The sequence below is a fragment of the Canis lupus genome, chromosome 23 (assembly GCF_011100685.1).
Source record: "Canis lupus familiaris isolate Mischka breed German Shepherd chromosome 23, alternate assembly UU_Cfam_GSD_1.0, whole genome shotgun sequence".
Lineage (NCBI taxonomy): Eukaryota > Metazoa > Chordata > Mammalia > Carnivora > Canidae > Canis > Canis lupus.
In genome coordinates this window covers 279,391-298,133 of record NC_049244.1, presented here as the reverse complement: position 1 = coordinate 298,133, position 18,743 = coordinate 279,391, and positions in this window count along the sequence as shown.

Genomic DNA, 18,743 nt, shown 5'->3' with positions numbered 1-18,743 from the left:
TGCACTTGGTTGGTGATATTATCAAGTGAGATAATGAGCTCATTCGTGGATGTTTTTAATTTGATTTAAGCTTCAGATAGCTGGATGGAGATATCCAACAGACATATGGGAATAGAGTTGAAGTTTAGGAGAGGTTGGGGCATAATTATATAATTATACCTAAAAGATATATACAAAAGACAGAATACTAAAATGCAAAAGCACTGAGTTGGAGCTAACAAAGAATTAACTTTTGATAAATTCATCTTTGCATACAAAGGTTATTTGATGAACTGATTTGAGACCAATATAAATTTTTAGGTCACATTACAGGAAAATACTTTGAAGTTTGAAGAAGTTAATCACTTGCCCAGGCTCAGAGCAGAATCACCACTCATAACTGAGACTTAGAGTAGATGGGTCCACCCCAAATCCTTTACATGTGTTATGGGCTCCAATCCAAATCTGTATGTTGAGTCCCACTGCCAGCACCTCAGTCTGTGACTATATATGGAGATGGGGGTCTTCACAGGGGTAATCACATTAAAATAAGGTCATTAGCATGACCCCTAACAAATATGAATAACATCCTTATAAAGAAGCAATAATTGAAAAAATAAATAAATAAATAAATAAATAAATAAATAAATAAGAAGCAATAATTGAGACACATAAGCAAACACACATAGAAAGAAAATGACATGAACAGAAAGAAGAAGGCCTCTGCAAGCCAGGAGCAAAGTCTCCCTCACAGGCCTTGGAAGGAACCAATATGTCAGGCACCTTGATCTTGAACCTCCAGCCTCCAGAACTGTTAGACAACAAATTTCAGTGGTTTAAGGTACTCAGTCTGTGGTACTTTGTTATAGAAAACTAAAATACTTCCTTTATTGCTCAGCCACAACAAACACTTTTCTCTGAGGGCTGTCACCACGGGAACATCAGTATTCAGTTTGTCAAAGCAATGAAAGGGATGGAACTCATTCTCAGAAAGTATCAGACACACCTGAAGAACCAAAGGAGATTTGAGTTCAGTTAGGTAAGTTGGTTTGCAGTCTGAGTGCAGGCAGACATGAGACCAAAGTTTCCTTTCTCCTTATAAAAAATCTTGCCTACAAGAATATTAATTCAGTGTGTGTGACAAAACTTCAGAGAAGATATATATATCTCTTCTGGAAGCATCTGATGGTTCTGTTAATGAGTGTGGAGGGTTCCGTGTTGTGAGTGAGTCAAGGTGATTATGTGTCCTTATGCGACCTCCCTGACATTGGAGAAAAGTAATCGGTGTAAGTCATTCTGAGTTTATAGGATCTGTAAACCAGACAAATACATTCATTATAACCAGTATAGGAAGACAGTGGATTTTTCAAAATGCTATAAAAAATTTTGTTTTTATATGTAGCCCAAAGGATCTTTTGGAAATACCTAGCATGTATTTCCTAGGCCATTTTATCCAAATATAATAAAATATTTGAATAAATGAGAATCCATTGCTCAGGAGACTCTTTTTATTCTAAAGCTGAACTTATCTAACAAACTATATGTCAATATAAATTAACTTTTATAAGGGATGTCTTTACCTAATTAGTGAGAGATCTTTTTTTACAGTGAACAAAAAAAAAAAAAAGGAGAAAATTTTCAAGAAAGGCTTATGAAGACCCCATATGGTTGTTTGATTCCTATTCCTTTCCTTTTCCTCCTCACTCATCCTTTCCCTCTTCTCTGCTTTCTTCTTTTTTTCTTCAAGTCTCGATTAACAATAAAAGTTTCTGTCCTCAACTTGTCTAGATCCTGACTGTCAAAAGCATAAAGCATATCAGGCAAGTACAGGTTTTACATAGTATAAAATCAGAAGAGTTCCTTAGTCTTGCTGAGACTTATTTTCCACATTTTGAAACTGCTACAGCTGTCAGGACAGTCTGGGTTATGCTGTGGTAACAAATAGCCCCAAACCTCAGTGATAAGACAGTGACATAACCCTCAGTTGAGTGTCCTTCTTGTTCCATAGATGCTGTTCATGTTTTTTTGGAGGCTCCACTGCATGCTGTATTCAGTCTGGGTCCGGGAGCATGAAGAAAACACAGACACCAGGCAGTGAGCACAAACTCTCAAAAGTGCCACTGGAATTGATACACTTCACTTCCTCTCTGTTCTATTGGCTAAAGCAAGTCATGTGACAACACTTGACTCAACGGAATGGGAAATATGATGCTATCTTGTTCTCATGAGAAGAAACAGAAATACTTAGAGGGTACCAGTGGCTACCACAAATGCCCGCCTAAACACACCTGGTAGATTTCTGCAAGAAGCATAGCTATACAGAGGCAGCCTCCAAACTCAAAGTCACTTTGTCCCTGCCTATCAATTCCTCTTCCCTGGACACCTTTGATACAGAGGGTCCAAAACCACATGATTGGAGTTTGATGCAATTTAGGATATTAAAAACTCCTTAAAGTATATAAACAAAAACCTTCCACCAAATATTAATTTTATGTATCATCTCAACACAGCACACAAATGACCACCTAAACTTTTCATCAAGCTCAGCCACTAACTTCACCAAGATGTCATGCTGATTATTTTCCCCTGGACGTCACTTGCAACTACCCTGGGATGCCAGTATTTGGTTTCTGGTTAGGTTTCTTGCTTGATTTCTTCTAGTCAGAAGAGAATGAACTTCACCCCATTCATGATTTATTTTCACTTTTACCTCATTTTGCTACTGAAATTTATGGATGTTGATTACCTTTTCCTTCTCTTCCTTTTCCCTATTATGCATTCTAATTTTTTTCTGGGTGACTTTCTAAATTGCATGAAGCAGTTTGCTTTTTGTTTCTGCAGCTTCTATAAACTATTTTTTCTAATTATTCAATAGTATTCCTCCATAAATTAAAGTTTCTGAATTAAGAGTTAGAGATTTCTTCAGGTTTGTCATAATATGGGCCTAATTTTCTCACTCCTCATATATTTATGAGCATATGTTGTATGCCAGACACTCGATTGGGTGCTGGAAAAATCAAGAAGAAAGGATGTTCTTTTCTTTAAGAAGAAATCAAAGAAAGGACCTTTGATCCTCAATGAGTGTGCAGTCTGGTATGGAAGGTGGAGTGCTGGACAGGCGAAAAAATCAGAGAGGGAATATCCTAGAGCAAGGGCATTAAACCCACCCAGGATGCTGGAGGAGGAAAGAGTACCATGGCAGCTGTAGTAAGCTGCCTCATCCCCTTAGTCCTTCTACCCTAGTGCCTACCTGTTCACCTACCAACTGCCCAGGACCAGCATTGGTTTACTTCCATTAGCATAGGTAAGTTCTAGAGGACTAGTGCCCCTGACTGATGCCCACTAACCTGCTCTCCACCATCTCTCAGAAGTTCGCAGTGAGACTGAGCCCTGGTTGCCCACAGCTGCCTGACAGTTCATACTACCTATATCAGCAGCCTTCCCTTGCCTGTCACATTTCCCAGATTCCCCAAAAGTATTCCCTAGAACCACCTCTCAGGTAAATACTTGCAATTGCTGATCTCAGGGTCTGAGTGTGGCCCACACTAGACAGTTGCCTTCATGGAGATATAATAGCTGCTAAATCACAATAGATAAAGAAGAGTCATTGGGGTAACATAAGGGAAAGGGAATTCCAGACAGAAAGTATCTGGGCCAAGACACATGATTGTGAATCTGTGTAAAGATCTATGTGAGTCCAGCATCATGGGAGGTCAGGCTACATAAAGGACAAAACTGAGTGGTGCAGTTACAGAAGCCAAGGTGCTGGCATTTCACGTGGCAGGAGATACAGCTCTCTGAAAATTTCAGAACCAGGAAACCAGAATCTGAAGGATGAGACAAGTGGCCAGAGAGCACACAGCTGCAGATATGCAGATCAGAGCTAGCTGGGGAGGATCTATCAAGATAAGAACTAAGAAATAAAGTGTCTTTTCATCTTTTTTATTTCATGATAGTTCTTGAAAGCATAAAACAAATCTTTATTTCATATCTCAATTCACACTGATTCAGAACATTTTATTTGTCTATATTCATAGAACCAGAGTGGTTATGTGGTGAAATAAGGTTTATAAAGGGTGTAGCACAATGTCTGATACAGAATAACTACCAATCTCTGGGAGTGGTGGTTATGGTGGTGGTGGTATTGATGGTGATGATAGCAGTGATGGTGGTGATGGTGGTATTCACAGTGATGATGGCAGTGATGGTGAGGGGATAGTGACGATGATGGCAATGATGTCAATGATGGCAGTGATGGTGGTATGATGATGACAGTGATGTTGATGATGATGGTCATGATAGTGGTGGCCATGGTGGTGGTGGTGGTGGTGGTGGTGGTGGTGGTGATGGTGGTAACGATGATGGTGATAGTGATAGTAGTGATATTGGTGGTGATGGTGGTAGTGACAGTGATAATAGTGGTGATGGTGGTGGCAATAATGGTGATGGTAATGGTGATGGTGATAGTAATAATAGTGAAGCTTAATGGGGAAAGACCAAGCTCCTTGGAGCAGAGAGTAAGCACCACGCCTAAGTAGGTGCCAGTAAGAGGAGTCCTGTGTCTGCAGGTTCATTAGCTCAGGACTCTACTGAAATTCTCTTCAGTCATGTCATATTGGATGGGGAACGATATCCATGACAAATGGGTCACACATATTGTTAACCACTGGAACAAAAGCAGTGTTCCCTGACGCTCATTCCTCTGTCTCTCAGAGATGACCATGAACAAGAAGAGGCAGATGACTTCAGAAAGGGGAAAGGGCAGTGAAAGAGCAGAGAGAAATGGTGGAGGGTGGAAAGAGAAGAGGAAGAAGAAAGCAGACTTGCACACGGGCAACCACACTTCTTGTCATCTGCTTTCAGGTCTCAGACTTCCACAATGGCCATCTCTAGGCCCATCTCTCCCTCCTGCGGGTTCCACTTCTGAGCAGTGGAGCTGAAGAGTTGTATAATGGGAAGCTGCTGCCACCTACTGGCATTGGCTTTGTTCTGTAACGTCTGATGTCCACAGGTAGTCCAGAGCAGGGAGTACAGAATCAAGATGAGGTTCTCCAGAACCGGAGACAGCACTATTGGCTCATAAAACTCCCATCCTCAAATTGGATCCTATGTTACCCCAAGGGGCACCTTCAGAAAATACAGCACAGGGCAGCCCCGGTGGCTGAGCGGTTTAGCGCCGCCTTCAGCCCAGGGCGTGATCCTGGAGACCTGGGATTGAGTCCCGCGTCGGGCTCCCTGCAATGGAGCCTGCTTCTCCCTCTGCCTGTGTCTGTGTGTGTGTGTGTGTGTGTGTGTGTGTGTGTGTGTGTGTGATGAATAAAATCTTTTAAAAAAAAAAAGAAAATGCAGCACAGATTTCAAGGCTGTAACATGAATCTACAGAAGCAGTGATCATCTGTGAGTGAATAGTCCCCTCTGGTGGTCAGTGTCGTCAAGTGCAGGATTGCAGACCCAAGTCTCTGCAAACCCCAAAACATAGCAGGACTTAAAGCTCAGATACTGACTGGAATTGCCCTTAGCCTTGTGGCTGATGTGCCACCTTTAAGAATTCTCTTCTTGGTGCCTTCATCTTCATATTTGACATCTCAGCATGTCATCCTCTCCTTCATTGTGGGTAGGGATTGCCCCTCTGTGGGCCTCTTCCCTCCTTAGTCCCTTGCAGGCACCCTGCATCTCTCAGAACCCTACAGGCCCCCTCCCTGACAGCTCTGGCAGTCCCAAGGTCCCTCTGATGTCTCATTCTTTACAGTGTGAGTGGTAGATTGTGTTCACGTAATCAGGGCCTTTTTAAATCAACATTTGCTATATTTTGTGTTTTCAAATAAGGATATCAATGAAAATAATCTATCGCTATTTCATTTTACAAAGATATTTTGAGGTGCTCCTGGGTGGTTCAGTCAGTTAAGGATCTGACTCTTGATTTTGGCTCAGGTCATAATCTCAGGGTCATGAGATCAAGCCCTGCATCAGGCTCCACACTGGGCCTGGAGCCTGCTTGGGATTCTCTCTCTCCCTCTCCTCCTACCCCTCTCCCCCACTCATGTGTGCTCTCTCTCACTCTCTTACTCTGCTTAAAAAAAACAAAAAACAAAAAAAACATTTGGATACCACCCAAAATGAGGGGCATTATCAAATGTGGGGATGTCCTATTCTGCAATCTAAACAAATAAAAGCTGCTTCTTATGCTGGAATCCACAGGTGGGCACCTAGGATCTACAATCCTACAGCCATGGCTCTCCTAGTGATCTCTGAGAACAGTTCTATGTTCCTCCCCCATCTCAGGGCCCTGGCCATGAGCTCATCCTCAGGTCAGCTCAGTAACTGTCACTGTCATCTGCCCAAGCCTGGGTTGCAGTTTTTCTCCATTCCTCCTCTACATCCATACCCAAGCCTTGAGCATGTTTACTTCTCATGTGCATCTTGAGTCTTTCTTCTACTGCTATGTCCTTACAGCTATAGTGGCCTGGGTCACTGTCCTCTCTTCCCTGGGCCCCTACAATGTTCCCCTCACTATTCTCCATGCTTCTATTCTTGCTCACTTAGTGCCCAGTCCCTTCATCATGGCCACACTCATGTTATGTCCCCCATAAAACCCTTCAAAGACTTCTCATTACTCCTTGAATAAAATACAGGGCTCCTGGGTGGCTCAGTTAAGCATCAGACTCCTGATTTTGGCTCCGGTCATGATTTCAGGGTCCTAGGATCAAGCCCCATGGAGGGCTCTGCGCTCATCAGGGAGTCTGCTTGAGATTCTTTCCACCTACCTCTCCTACTCCTCCCCCACTCTCAGCTCATGCTCTCTTTCGCTCGCTCGCTCTCTCTCGCTCTCTCTCTCTAAAATAAAGTAAATTTTAAAAATCTTTAAAAAAATACAAATTCTAAGGAAAGTGGATTGAGTCTGGGACAAACTGATGTCTGCTTATCTGTCAAACCCAGTCTCCTTACCCTGCCCCATCCGTCACTGACACTTCACCCAAGAGCTTCAAGGGTTAAGATCCTTTCTGCACCAGGGTCAGCTCATGTGGTTGTTTTTGACGAGCATCCTTCTCTTTGGCTTCTGAAGCTGGCTCTTCTCTTCCTTCACATTTTAGCTCAAATGTCACCTCTTCAATATAATCTTTTTTATTATTTTTTTCTAGGTAGGATGTTATTTGGAATAAGTTCCTTGAAGGCAATACTATATTTCTTTCATTCTCTATAATGTGTCTATTCCAAGTATAGTCTTTCAATCCACATATTGGATGAATATATACTTATGGGCATATCGGCAGTGTTCCCATGTGGATAAGACGTTCTAGGATGGACACCTTGCTGGCAATACCTATGAGGTTATAATTATTTTGAGATTATTTGTTAGAACTCCTATTTTTAATTGCCAGAGCCTAGACAACCCTTGCATAGCAAAGGCTTGGGAAGAAATATCAAACTGCCAAATTGCGGAGGGATGTCAATATGATCCAGGGAGGATGGTAGAAGCACAGGCTGTTCCAGAGGTTGAGTCATTTATCATCAACACTTGTAACTCTAAAGTGCTTCCCTGGGCCAAGAAATTTGTAGAGGACCAAACATGTGTCATCATTTTTTCTTTATAACCTCCAAATAGGCAAGTATACACTTGCTGATGTGAAAATCATTCCTGATTTACAGGAGGCACAACATAAACTTTTTTTTTGACTGACTGACTGAATGGATTTAACTACTACCTTTAAAGAGAGACTTCACTGGAGAGTGCCAGTACCCCAGGCCATGCCATGGATAAGATCACAGCTGTGGGTGTGATGGGCCTGTATATAAATTCTACACAAACACTCTTTCTTGCATGTTGTGGGAGGATTCATTCAGTCAACAAGTCACTTATTGAGCACTGTGCTAGAGGCTGAGATTGCAGCAGTCAGCAAGGAGACAGTGTGCCAGATTGTAAGGCACAAAGGCACCACCTACACGTGTACAGAAGACAGTGGATAAGCATCTCATCAGGTGATGAGGCCCCTGGACTGGGTCTCATGAAAAGAGGGTGTCTTGGAGTAGGATGTGCTATTGGTAGAAAGCTTATAAGGATAGTGATGTAACTGCAATGTGATATTAACCTAACAAAAAAAATCCACCATGCTACCATACAGCTTAGAATTCCAGAAATCATGGTGCTAACCCAGAGATCCTGAGAAAGGAAATAAGACACTCAAGGGTAACTTAGAAGCTACTGAATGAGGGTTAGCAAGGCTCAAGACTGGTAAGAGGTTTCTCTTAGACAGTTGTGGAATGACCGGTGCCTGGTCATTTATTCAGGTGCATGTGTGTGTGCACATATACACATGTATACACACTGTATCTTACAAAGATGTATTATGGAAGAAACCTTCTCTATAAATATTCTTTGACATTGGATTCCTTCAAAAATACAAAACTTTTTATGCTCATGGCAAAATCTTAAAAAAAAAAAACAAGAAAATCCCTTACATAAGGAAAGAGATCTAAAACAGTATTTTGCAGTCGCATGCAGCACACATGTAGCTTGATGTGTTAATAAGTGTTCTTTTTAAATTTTTTTATTTAAATTAAATTTAGTTAACATATAATGTATTATTAGTTTCAGGGGTAGAATTTTTTGATTTATCAGTTGCCTATAACACTCAGTGCTCATTACATCAAGTGCCCTCCTTAATGCCTATCACTTAAATATTTCATTCCCCCATCCACCTCCTCTCCAGCAATCCTCAGTTTGTTTCCTATAGTTAAGAGTCTCTTATGGCTTACCTCCTCTCTGTTTTTATCTTACTTTATTTTTCCTTCTTTTTTCCCTATGTTCATCTGTTTTGCTTCTAAAATTCCAAATATGAGTGAAATCATATGGTATTTATGTTTCTCTAACTTATTGTGCTTAGCATAACACCCTCTAGCTAAATAACATCATTGCAAATGGCAATATTTCATTCTTTTTTAAATATTTATTTATTTATCTAAGAGAGAGAGAGAATCCCAAACAGACTGCACTGAGCACAGAGCCCAATCTGGGGCTTGATCCCAGGACCCCAATATCATGACCTGAGCTGAAATCATGAGACGGGCACTTAACAGACTGAGCCATCCAGGTGCCCCAAGATTTAATGCTTTTTGATGGCTGAGTAATATTCCAGTGTGTGTGTGTGTACATCATATCTATTTATCCATTTATCTGTTGATGGACATCTGGGCTCTTTCCATATTTTGGCTATTTTGAACATGGGGGCAGAGTTAAGATGGTAGAGTAGTAGGGGGATCCTGAGCTTGCCTCATCCCTCTAGATCAACATCCAACTATTTTGAACAACTAGGAATATGATCTGAGGATTAAGTTTAATAAATGTTCTTAATTAAATCATTAATTACTTGAACCAGTACTTGAAAATATTCTGGTACAACAGCCTCTTCTTGGAGATACCAATGCTCATAAGAATACTCTCTAAAACAGAAAATATTTGCAGTAACAAATCTAGTTAATCCTCTTCAAACTTTCATAGATGATTTTGATCCTTGTGCCCTTTTTGAGGGCTAATGCCTTTCAGCCATCTTCAGGAATAGGTTCCTATGAAAATAAATTGTGAAACACTGATCTAGTATATATTTTATTTTCTATGAATTCTAGTATGAAAATAAATAAATATGTTAAAGAAAATAAATAAATATGTGATATGATTAATAACTGTCAGAGAGAGGAGTCACAGCTACAGAACGGAAGGACTAGAATGAGTCTCATGGTATTGGAATTTGTGTCAGAATGAACTCATGGTTTTTAGTAGATAGATAAATAGATGGATAATATAAAAATTGGTATCAATATGGTGTGTTCATGTGTGTATTTTCTAGGTCTGTCTGTGAGGGACCTAGAACAAGGTTTCCCAACCTCAGCACTGTAGACTTTTTAGGCCTAATTATTATTTTCTGGGGGCCTATGTGATACATTGCAAAATGTTTAGCAGCATCTCTGACCCACTAGTAGCCCCCTCCACACTGTGTAACCAGAAATGTCTTCAGACAGCACTAAATGTCCCCTGGGAAGAGAAATTGCCCCAGGCTGAAAACAAGTAGTCTAGACACAATGGCATCTTAGTAGCATTGAGCATAATTAGCACCTAGATATTGGTTTCTAAACACAACTCACCATGAATTCCAACCAAAAAAAAAAACTAAAATAGGAACCTGCAACTTCTTATATTATCAAAATGTAAGGATGAGGTCAAAGCATCATGGGTACATGTTGATAGGACACTAGAACCAGCTTAAAGGGGCTCCCATGAGCCAAATCTGAGGCAACTTAAACATTAGAATAAATATTGATAGAAGGTTATACCTTAACTAGTAAAATTTAAAAATACATGAGTCAATAGATAGATAGGTGATAGATAGGTAATAGATACATAAATAGATGATAGACAATAGATAGATTGACAATGGAGGAAAAGAAGAAATCCTTCCTTACAGTAAAATGAATACCAATTAATGTATGTAGAAGAAATGACAAATTTAGAAACATCTCTATTTGAGAACTGTCATAATAATTGATTCAGGCAAGAATTGCTCTTTATTGAATGCTAGAAAGTGAAATTTTGGTTAAAAAACAGGATATAAACATGTTTTCAAAGTATTGGAAGGGGGGCAAGATGGCAGAAGAGTAGGGTCCCCAATCACCTGTCCCCACCAAATTACCTAGATAACCTTCAAATCACCCTGAAAATCCATGAATTCGGCCTGAGATTTAAAGAGAGAACAGCTGGAATGCTACAGTGAGAAGAGTTCAGCTTCTATCAAGGTAGGAAGACGGGGAAAAATAAAGAAATAAAAAAGCATCCGAGGGGGAGGGGCCCCGCAAGGAGCCGGGATAAGGCCGGGGCCAGTGCCCCCAGGACTGGAAAGCCCCGTCCCTGAGAAGCAGAAACTTTGCTAACCTTCCCAGAGGGAAAGGCGCTCCCAGGGAGCCCGGGCAGGATCCCAGGAGGGGCAGGGATGCCCTCAGGCCCCCAGGGGCACTAACAGAGGACCTGCGCCCTGGGGGAGAGCCGCCACACTCTGCGGACCGAGCTCCCTAAAGGGCTGGAGCTCATGCCCGGCTGGGCCCAGGAGCAGCTCGGGTGGCGGTTCAGGCGGCGGCTCCGGGGCTCTGGGAGTGCGATTCCAGGGGTGCAGACTCCGTCGCCAAGGGCCTGGGGGACACAGCCCAAGATTCCATGCTCCACCCAAGACAGGCAGAGGCGGGAAGGGCCCAGGACAGCGAGGACGCTCCTGCCGCCAGGCGGCCCGGAAAGGTGTAGATTGCCGCCCCCCGCACCCAGAGTATTCAGGCCCTGGCGGACTGGGAGCGGCGGTAGTTACTGCGGGACCTGTACTACTGCAACTCTCTCCAGAACTGGAGAGCTGGCCGCAGCAACTGTTGTTCCTCCTTCTGGTGTCACCTTGTACCTGGGACTGAGCAGGGGCCTCACAGGATAAACTACCACTGAACCATGCACCTGGCAGGGAGCTGGGCAGTTCCCCCAGGTGCACACACCTGAGAATCATCACAGTAGGCTCCTCCCGCAGAAGAGCAGCCGGAAGGACAGGGGAAAAGCAACTTATTGACCAAGCAGCACTGGAAACTTCTAGGGGAAGTTCAGGGATTCGCAGTATATAGAATCAGAGGATACCCCCTCTTGTTTTATGTTTTCTGTTTGTTCCTCCCGCCCCCGTTTTTTTTTTTTCTCTCTCTTTTTCTCCTTTTTCCAGTACAACTTGTTTATGGCCACTCTGCACTGAGCAAAATGACTAGAAAGAAAAACTCACCTCCAAAGAAAGAATCAGAAACACGCCTCTCTCCCACAGAGTTACAAAATTTGGATTACAATTCAGTGTCAGAAAGCCAATTCAGAAGCACAATTATAAAGCTACTGGTGGCTCTACAAAAAAGCATAAAGGACTCAAGAAACTTCATGACTGCAGAATTTAGATCTAATCAGGCAGAAATTAAAAATCAATTAAATGAGATGTAATCCAAACTGGAGGTCCTAACGATGAGGGTTAACGAGGTAGAAGAACGAGTGAGTGACATACAAGACAAGTTGATGGCAAGGAAGGAAGCTGAGGAAAAAAGAGAAAAGTAATTAAAAGATCATGAAGATAGGTTAAGGGAAATACTACAGCCTCAGAAGGAAAAATCTATGCTTAATTGGGGTTCCAGAGGGTGCCTAAACAGAGTACCAGAAAGTGTATTTGAACAAATCATAGATGAGAACTTCCCTAACTTGGGAAGCAAGACAGGCATTCAGATCCAGAAGATAGAGAGATTCCCCCCGCCTAAAATCAATAAAAACCACTCAACGCCTCGACATTTAATAGTGAAACTTGCAAATTCCAAAGATAAAAAGAAGATCCTTAAAGCAGCAAGAGACAAGAGATCCCCAAACTTTATGGGGAGAAGTATTAGGGTAACAGCAGACCTCTCCACAGAGACCTGGTGGGCCAGAAAGGGCTGGCAGGATATATTCAGGGTCCTAAATGAGAAGAACATGCAGCAAGGATGCTTTATCCAGCAAGGCTTACATTCAGAATAGAAGGAGAGATAAAGAGCCTCCAAGATAGGCAGAAATTGAAAGAATATGTGACCTCCAAACCAGCTCTGCAAGAAATACTAAAGGGGACTCTGTAATAGAAAGAGGAAGCCCAAGGGAACAATCCACAAAAACAGGGACTGAATAGGTATCATGATGACACTACATTCATATCTTTCAATAGTAACTCTGAACATGAAAGGGCTTAATGACCCCATCAAAGGCACAGGGCTTCAGACTGGATAAAAAAGCAAGACCCATCTATTTGCTGTCTACAAGAGACTCATTTGAGACCTAAGGACACCTACAGCCTGAAAATAAAAGGTTGGGAAACCATGTACCATTCAAATAGTACTCAAAAGAAAGCAGGGGTAGCCATCCTTATATCAGATAAATTAAAGGTTATCCCAAAGACTGTAGTAAGAGATGAAGAAGGACACTATATCATACTTAAAGAATCTATCCAACAAGAGGACCTAACAATCATGAATATTTATGCCATGAATGTGGGAGCTGCCAACTATATCAATCAATTAATAACCAAAGTTAAGACATATTTAGATAATAATACACTTGGTGACTTGGACACAATGTTTCTATAATCGACAGATCTTCTAAGCACAATATCTCCAAAGAAACAAGAGCTTTAAATGATACACTGGACCAGATGGATTTCACAGATATTTACAGAATTTTACATCCCAATACAACTGAATACACATTCTTCTCAAGTGCACATGGAACTCTCTCCAGAACAGACCACATACTGGGTCACAAATCAGGTCTTAACTGATACCAAAAGATTGGGATTGAACCCTGCTAATTTTCAGACCATAATTCTTTCAAACTAGAACTAAATCACAAGAAGAAGTATGGAAGGATTTCAAATATGTAGAGGTTAAGGACCATCCTGCTAAAACATGAAAAGGTCAACCAGGAAATTAGAGAAGAATTAAAAAGTTTCATGGAAACTAATGAGAATGAAGATAAAACTGTTCAAAATCTTTGGGATACAGCAAAAGCATTCCTGAGGGGGAAATACATCGCAAATCAAGCATCCATCCAAAAACTGGAAAGAACTCAAATACAGAAGCTAACCTTGCACCTAAAGGCACTGGAGAAAAAAAAAAGCAAATAAATCCTACCCCCAGCAGAAGAGAATTTCAAAGATTCCAGCAGAACTCAATGAAATAGAACCAGAAGAAATGTGGAACAGATTAACAAAACCAGGAGTTGGTTCTTTGAAAGAATTAATAAGATAGATAAACCATTAGCCAGCCTTATTAAAAAGAAGAGAGAAAAGACTCAAATTAATAAAATCATGAATGAGAAAGGAGAAATCACCACCAATACCAAGGAAATACAAATTATTTTAAAAACTTGTTATGAGCAGCTATACACCAATAAATTAGGCAATCTAGAAGAAATGGACGCATTTCTGGAAAAACACAAACTACCAAAACTGGAACAGGAAGAAATAGAAAACCTGAACCGGCTGATAACCGGGGAGGAAATGAAGCAGTCATCACAAACCTCCCAAGACACAAAAGGCCAGGGCCAGATGGCTTCCCAGGGGAATTCTATCAAACGTTTAAAGAAGAAAACATACCTATTCTACTAAGGCTGTTCGGAAAGATAGAAAGAGATGGAGTACTTCCAAACTCGTTCTATGAGGCCAGCCTCACCTTAATTCCAAAACTACACAAAGACTCAACCAAAAAGGAGAATTATAGACCAATATCCTTGATGAACACAGATGCAAACATTCTCAACAAGATACTAGCCAATATATCCAATAGCACATTAAGAAGATTATTCACCATGACCAAATGGGATTTATCCCTGGGCTGTAAGGCTGGTTCAACACTCATAAAGCAATCAATGTGATTGATCATATCAGCAAGAGAAAAAACAAGAACCATATGATCCTCTCAATATGCAGAGAAAGCATTTGACACAATACAGCATCCATTCCTGACCAAAACTCTTCAGAGTGTAGGGATAGAGGGAACATTCCTCAGCATCTTAAAAGCCATCTATGAAAAGCCCACAGCAGATATCATTCTCAATGGGGAAGCACTGGGAGCCTTTCCCCTAAGATCAGGAACAAGACAGGGATGTCCACTCTCACCATTGCTATTCAACATAGTACTAGAAGTCCTAACCTCAGCAATAAGGCAACAAAAAGAAATAAAAGGCATTCAAACTGGCAAAGAATAAGTCAAACTCTCCCTCTTTGCAGATGACATGATACTGTACATAGAAAATCCAAAAGCCTCCACCCCAAGATTGCTAGAACTCATACAGCAATTTGGCAGTGTGGCAGGATACAAAATCAATGCCCCCAAATCAGTGGCATTTCTATACACTAACAATGAGACTAAAGAAAGAGAAATTAAGGAGTCAATCCCATTAAAATTGCACCAAAAAGCATAAGATCCCTAGGGATAAACCTAACCAAATAGGTAAATGATCTATACTGAAAAACTACAGAACACTTCTGAAAGAAATTAAGGAAGACACAAAGAAATGGAAAAATATTCCATGCTCACGGATTGGAAGAATTAATTTGGTGAAAATGTCAACGTTACCCAGGGCAATTTACACATTTTATGCAATCCCTATCAAAATACTGTGGACTTTCTTCAGAGAGTTGAAACAAATCAGCTTAATATTTGTGTGGAATCAGAAAAGACCCCGAATAGCCAGGAGAATATTAAAAAACAATAGCTCGGGGCATCACAATGCCAGATTTCAGGTTTTACTACAAAGCTGTGGACATCAAGACAGTGGCACAAAACAGACACATAGATCAATAGAACAGAATAGAGAATCCAGGAGTGGACCCTCAACTTTACGGTCAACTAATATTTGACAAAGCAGGAAAGACTATCCCCTGGAAAAAAAGACAGTCTCTTCAATAAATGGTGCTGGGAAAATTGGACAGCCAGGTGCAGAAGAATGAAATTGGACCATTCTCTTACACCAGACACAAAGATAAACTCAAAAATAGTTGAAAGATCTAAATGTGAGACAAGAATCCATCAAAATCCTAGAGAAGAACACAGGCAACACCTTTTTTGAACTTTGCCATGGCAACTTCTTGCAAGATACATCTATGAAGGCAAGGGAAACAAAAGCAAAAATGAACTATTGGGACTTCATCAAGATAAAAAGCTTCTGCACAGCAAAAGAGACAGTCAACACAATTAAAGACACCCTACAGAATGGGAGAAGTTATTTGCAAATGACCTATCAGTTAAAGGGCTAGTATCCACAATCTATAAAGAACTTATTAAACTCAAAACCCAAGAAACAAACAGTCAAGTCATGAAATGGGCAAAAGATATGAACAGAAATTTCACCAAAGAAGGCATAGACATGGCCACCAAGCACATGAAAAATGCTCTGCATCACTTGCCATCAGGGAATACAAATCAAAACCACAATAAGATACCGCCTCACACCAGTGAAAATGGTGAAAATGAACAAGACAGGAAACAACAAATGTTGGAGAGGATGCAGAGAAAGGGGAACCCTCTTGCACTGTTAGTGGGAATGTGAACTGGTACAGTCACTCTGGAAAACTGTGTGGATGTTCCTCAAAGAGTTAAAATAGAAGTACCCTACGACCCAGCAATTGCACTACTGGGGATTTACCCTGAAGATATAGATGCAGTGACAGACCGAGACACCTGCACCTCAATGTTTATAACAGCAATGTCCTCAACAGCCAAATTGTGGAAGGACCCTGGTGCCCATTGGAAAATTAATGGATAAATAAAATGTGGTCTATATATACAATGAAATATCAGTCAGTCATTCGAAATGACAAATATCCACCATTTGCTTCAATGTGGATAGAACTGGAAGGTATGATTCTGAGTGAAGTAAATCAATCGGACGGAGAAGGACAAACATTATATGATCTCATTCTATCAGGAAATATAAAAATTAGTGAAAGAGCTTAAAGGGGAAAGGAGAGAAAATGAGTGGGAAATACCATAGAGGGTTACAGAACATAAGAGACTCCTAACTCTGGGAAATGAACAAGGGGTAGTGGAAGGGGAGGTAGGTGGGGGATCGGGTGACTGGGTGACAGGCACTGATGGGGGCATTTGGTGGGATGAGCACTGGGTGTTATACTATTGTTTGCAAATCCAACTCCAATAAAAAATATATATTAAAAAAAGAATATTGTGCTAAGTGAAGTAAGTCAGTCAGAGAAAGACAAATACCATATGATTTCACTCATATGTGGAATTTACAAAACAAAACAAACAAACATGGGGCGGGGGGAAAGAGGAAAACCAAGAAACAGACTCTTAATTATAGAGAACAAACTGTTGGTTACCAGAGAGAAGGGTGTTGGGGATTAAGGAGGGCATTTGTTATGATGAACACCGGGTGTTGTATATAAGTGTGAATCACTAATATTACACTCTATTTTCATTACCTAAGGGTTGAATTACTAATATTTTTTTCATTTTATGCTAATAGCACTTTATTGAGTACAATTTAAAACAGCAAAATACATTAATCTTATTTGCACAACTCAGTTAACTTTGGCAATATATGTGTATGCTTATGTATACATATAACCATCACACAGATCAACATCTGGACAATGTCTATACCCCAGAAAACCCTCTCCTGTCCCTGTCCACACCATCATTCTTCCCCCACCCTCCAGAGGCAATCACTATTCTGATTTCTATTCCCAGAGGTTAGCTTTTCTATTTGAACTTTATGCAAGTGAAACTGGTCTGGCTTCTTTCATTCCACATAATATTTTTTGAGATTTGTCCGCGTTGTTGTATCATGAGTTCATGCCTTTTTAAATTGCTCAATGTGAATATAGTGAATTACTAATATTACACTGTATGTTAACTACCTGGATTTAAATAAAAACTTAAAAAAAAGAAATTACACATCCACACCCTCTGCCATGTGGCTTTGCAGCACCATCTTCTAGAAAATGTGACATAATGCCCTACCTAATTTCCTTTGGGCATGGTCATGAGACTTGCTTGGGCCAACAGAATGTCAGCAAGTGTGAAAAACACAGACTTTCTACTGTGCATTTGTGATTTGGATGGTCCTCCTGCTCTGTTTTGAGCCTCCATGAGAAAAACCTGATCCAGACAGCCAATGCTTCTTCAGCATAGAGACACAAACTGCAGATTAGATCAGCCGAAACACAGCCCACCCATGGATTTGAAAGCATGAGATGGAATATCTGTTGCTATAAATCACAGAGATGTGAAGGTGTTTTCTATGTAACAAAAACTAATACATGATTCAGCCTTTTCCATGTTGCATCTTTTTAAATATTTTTCCAAATGAACAGTCTCCTTCCCCTATTACAATTCACATTCCATAAGAAATAATTAAGATTACTTATAACTATTTGGGGACACAGAATAATGTAAGTAATCCTGATGGTTTGCACAAATCACAGCAAGTGTGTCCTTGCTACCAGGTACCAACCCCTGAATATAGGAAGACCATTACCCCATTACAGCACATCAATCATGGAAAAGAGAAGGAGTCCAGCTCAACACTCAAACCATGCTCTAAACCTAAAATAAAATGCTAAGACACAGAGAGGTAAAGAAATGCAAAGAGTCATTTAATGGTTATATTTTTGTGTACGAAAATGCAGAATAATTTAGGAAAATGAAATCCATTTCTAGGTTTATAGACTAATGCACAAAAAAAACAAACAAGACTGATGATTTTCTAGGTTGGCTCACCCAATTCTGTTTGATTAGCCCTTTTCTAATTCAATCCAGGAGTGAGTTGATCAGATCACACTATGAATAAGTATGGAGACAGGATGAACTCAGTTCTCCTGACTCCAGACCTTTAATTCCTTCCTCTCTACCTTGATACCATTATTAAGAAAACAAAATCTTCTCTGTCCATATATTAGAGGAAACTTAGTTTTCTTCAAATAGCAGTCCTTAAAAACTGCAAATAGAATGGTTGGAATTCATGATTCTTCTACTGACTTCCATGTAGGTGTGACAGGTGGATGTATTAATGGCCCCCAATGCATCAGGACTGGGGGCACCCCATCCTATATGCCTCTCCCACCCTGACTTTGGGCTTGTCCACATGACCTGCTTTGGCCAATGAGACATCAGCAAACGTGGTGTTCCTTGAGGCTGAAGCCAGGATTACTCATTGCAGCTAGTTCTCTCAA